Here is a 4,609-nt window from a genome sequence, read left to right as displayed (position 1 = left end):
AATAATAAATTATTTGGAAAGTGTTGGTATGGACGGTACCCGTGGATTCGGTTAGCTGTGGAATGTGAAAGTATGGTGGAAAAAGGAATAAACTTTATTTTCTGTTTGGGAACCGCCTATGATATATCTACCATGGAAAGTATTGGGAATTACTCGACCGTTTTCGTTGACAGGAAAGGCATGCCGCCCCAAAATAGTTTATCTCTATCTTTTTTGCTTTGAGCTCTGGCACCTCTACAAATCCCTACTTCCCTCTGTGAAGGGCCTTTCTATTTACTTTATGCATTTTTTATTTTTTATTTTTGAGTATCCATCTTCTCTTATAAAGCACCAACTAAGGGGCACTATGATCGTACTTGAGCATTGGGTGTAACTAATATGCGAGTGTGTTTCATGAATGGATCGATGATTGAGCATAATGGGCTAGGGATAACTTGCTTTAGTGTTGATATTTTGAAAGACATGGTTGCTTGTTGATATGCTTGAGTATTAAAATCTTCATGTCAAAACTAGACTATTGCTTTGAATCATATAAAAGTCCAAATGTCCATTCTACAAAGAAAAGAATATGTGATGAACATGATAGGCAGCATTCCACATTAAAAATTCTGTTTTTTATCATTTACCTACTCGAGGATGAGCAGGAGTTAAGCTTGGGGATGCTGATATGTCTCCAACGTATCTATAATTTTTGATTGTTCCATGCTGTTATATTATCATTTTTGGATGTTTTACAATCATTTTATAGCAACTTTATATCAATTTTTGGGACTAACCTATTGACATAGTGCCTAATGCCAGTTGCTATTTTTTACTTCGCAGAAAATCAATACCAAACAGAGTCCAAACACAGGATGAGCCAAAGAAGTACCAAAGGGGTGCTCCGGGGGGGGGGCACAACCCACCTGGGCGCGCCCAGGGGCCGAGCCGCGCCCTGGTGGGTTGTGCCCACCTCAGGGGCCTCCTGCACCGCCTCTTTGCTCTATAAATACCTCAATATTACAAAAACCCTAGAGAAGTCGACGAAACACAATTTCAGCTGTCGCAAGTTCCAAAAACCACAGATCCAATCTAGACACCATCACGGAGGGGTTCATCATCCTCATTGGTGCCTCTCCAATGATGCGTGAGTAGTTCATTATAGACCTACGGGTCCGTAGGCAGTAGCTAGATGGCTTCCCCCTCTCTCTCTCTCTCTCTCTCTCTCTCTCTTTTGATTCTCACAATGGTCTCTTGGAGATCTATTTGATGTAACTCTTTTTATGGTGTATTTGTTGAGATCCGATGAATTTTGAGTTTATGATCAGATCTATTTTATCCATGAAAGTTATTTGAGTCCTGATCTTTTATATGCATGATTACTTATAGCCTCGTATTTCTTTTTTGAATCTTTGATTTAGTTAGGCCGACTAGATCGTTTTTTTTTGCCATGGGAAGAGGTCCTTTGTGATGAGTTTGATCTTACGGTGCTCAATCCCAGTGACAGAAGGGGAAATGACACGTATGTATCGTTGTTATTAAGGATAACAAGATGAGGTCTATTCCTACATGAATAGATCTTGTCTACATCATGTCATCGTTCTTATTGCATTACTCCGTTTTCCATGAACTTAATACACTAGATGCATGTTGGATAGCGTTCGATGTGTGAAATAATAGTAGTAGATGCAGGCAGGAGTCGGTCTACTAATCTTGGACGTTATGCCTATATAATGATCATTGCCTAAATATCATCATGATTATTTGAAGTTCTATCAATTGCCCAACAGTAATTTGTTTACCCACCGTATGCTATTTTTCTCGAGAGAAGCCACTAGTGAAATCTACGCCCCCGGGTCTCTTCTTTATCTCTACTCCTAATGGAGCAGTTGGTAGCCTGGTACTCCAGTTTTATTTTCGTTCGGTTTGTTTTGTCCCACTTCACACCACCCCTCCGATTTTTATTTCGCTTCGTTAATCCCTTCTTCGCTTTGCCCACATGAAAAAAACCCTGTGAACCAGGCGACCGAATAGTCTTAGGACTCATTCGGTTTGGAGGATTTCATAACATAGGAATTAGGACTAGTATAGGAATTTTATAGGATGACACTTACCATTCTAAGGAATTGTCTCGCCTTGTTCCTACGCGCAAAATGAGCTTTGAGTGGATGTGTAATTTTCTCCAAAAACATAGGAAATGAATAGTATTTCTATGAAATTTCTGTACACATTTCCTACAAACCGAACACATCTATAGAAAATTTTCTTCCGAGATCCTTGTTCCTATGTGTTCTTTATGAAAATCCTCCGAACTCCTCCAAACCGAATAGGCCCTTACCCCTCTCCCTTCGCACGAACGGGCTGGGTAGCCCAGTCCAGCTGCCACGATCCCTATCCTCTGCATCTCCTCCCTTTACTGATCCAGGGGAGCCACCGCCGCCCTCGCTTGTGATATCCGCGGAGGCCAGTGCCGTGTTCGGCGTCATGCCATGCAGGCTCAGCCACCTGCACGCGGCCACTGACGCAGCCACTGTGGCGCTACCGCCGACCACCCGCTCGTGCCACCGCGGTTTGCCGCACCGTCACGCCCTTCTCCCCGCCTGTCTCCCCACTCACGAGCAGTCTTATCGAGGCAACCCGACGCAGAACAGCCGGCCACAGAGGGTGGCAGCGTTCATCTCTGAGTCTCAAAGTCAGTATTATCAAATTCTTATGTAGTTTATTCTGCATCTCAATGAGAGAACTATGAATTGATCTTGAATTCGTGCAATGTGAAAGTTGTCTGATGTGGGTGTTGGTCCTCTTACATGTTGTGTAATAGCCATACCGATCCAACTTTACTCAAGGATGGAGAGGTTTAGGATATTGAATTTTTGTTGCTATTCCCAACTCCCAATGGTCTATGGTCCTATTGCTGATCCCAATCCCACTCATTCTTGCTTGCTTCTCATTTGATCAATACATATCATATCCTTCTCGTTTATTTCACAGCTTGTTGTTTTATCCTTCACGTTTCAGCAATTAGTCAACTGAATTTCCCTTATTGCATCTGATTAGTACTGCTGGGTTGCCTGGTAGCATTTGCTCAGAAGCTTGACTGCCGAGACTAGACAAGACTAGCTTGACTTTCTTGATACATCTAAATATTCCAATGTGATATGTTAGAAATTCAGGGAGGATATTTGTTTGGCATATGAGGAAATTTTGGTTAACCAATGTTGACTCGTTCACTTGCTCACCATGTTCTTTTGGTCTGGATTACTTCTCTAACATTTTAAAAAAGGCTACTGTCAAGTTTCAGTTGGCGCGGGTGTACAACGGAGGTATATATGTGCTAAAAGCATGGGTCCTAATCAATAATAAGGAGCTGTGATCATTAGAAAAAGTAAGGAACTGCACATCAGGGCGTTACATTATTTACAAATGTTCAGTGGCTTACAAAGGGTATATTTTAGCTTGTTTGAATTTCGAAGATTTAGGCCATATACATTGGTATGTGAGACGTTGTGTCTTCCCATAGAGATACCATCTAGATTTTTAATTTATTTTGGAGTTGGAAGAAGGATGAATAAGATGGAAGGATGCCCCTTGATCCGTAAGAGGATACATTTAGGTCAAAATATAACTCTGTGGCTGAACTTTTACGCTGGCCTGGCTTAGGTTTGGGCTGAGAAAATAGTTTAATTGGTGTTAATGAGCCCAACAAATGCAAGTTCATTGATTTCTCATGATATGCTTTTGATCTTTACCAAAATGCGCATTATACCATATTCATATGTTCGTTTCCTATATCAGGTATGACGTACAGAGGTGATCAAGCTGTATATAGCTATGTGGAATGCTTTGATTTGATGGTGCTGTCGGGTTGGGAGCATGAAACATGCTCTGTAGTTCTTTGGTTCAATGCAGGAGGAAGGGATGTACCTAGACCCGAAGATCTTTATTAAGATCATCCACGGGTTGGTGAAGCAAGGGGAGTGAGATTAAATCAAGGAGTTTTTTTTTTTTGAAAAAATAGGATTCAATGGCTCAAGGAGAGTAAGACCCAAGCTAGATCGTTATTGCTTTCCTTTAGTAGGATGTCACATAATTCATTTAGAGTGGAGCAGGAATATTCAAAAAGGAAATGTACACCATATATATTCCACAGTTGTATATATTAGTATAATACATCTGACACTTTCTCGTCTTTCACTAATAGCACATTGATCATAGCATTTGTATAGCTCATTCCGGTGTAACTCGGGCCAATTTTGAAAATATTTTAAAGCTGATTCATACAGGTTATAGAAGTCAGCGTCAAACAATATAATAAGAGATCTATTCGTGCATAATTTGGAATTCGTTTGTCTTCTAAGGATAAATGGGACTGCTATCTAGACTGTACCTTAAAAACTATTAGACCCTACTTATAACTATTTTTCATCTTGGTGTGATTTATAAGGGAGGCCATGCGATTAGTTTTTGTTATCACAGGCCGTGATGACCCTGTTTCATTGATGTATAGTGTTGTATGTGGTCAATTACCTAAGACGGTAGTCACACTTCTCCTGATTTGCCTTGATCTGGAATCTGACTTTTGTACTGGTTGTAGTCAATCTGAATATTAGTGAGGTACCTTTTCCAACTG

At 40.7% G+C, this 4,609-nt stretch overlaps 1 long non-coding RNA gene across 1 annotated transcript; it reads left to right on the top strand.

Moving 5' to 3' along the window:
- Nucleotides 1–2,315: 2,315 nt before the first annotated feature.
- On the top strand, nucleotides 2,316–4,164 carry LOC125555799 (uncharacterized). The gene is made up of 2 exons (XR_007304870.2): nucleotides 2,316–3,364; nucleotides 3,775–4,164. It is a non-coding gene; the product is annotated as an uncharacterized LOC125555799 (long non-coding RNA).
- Nucleotides 4,165–4,609: the final 445 nt, after the last annotated feature.

This window comes from Triticum urartu, chromosome 5A (genome assembly GCF_056163025.1).
Source record: "Triticum urartu cultivar PI428250 chromosome 5A, HENAU_Tu73, whole genome shotgun sequence".
Classification (NCBI taxonomy): domain Eukaryota; kingdom Viridiplantae; phylum Streptophyta; class Magnoliopsida; order Poales; family Poaceae; genus Triticum; species Triticum urartu.
This window is presented reverse-complemented; position numbering and strand designations above follow the sequence as displayed.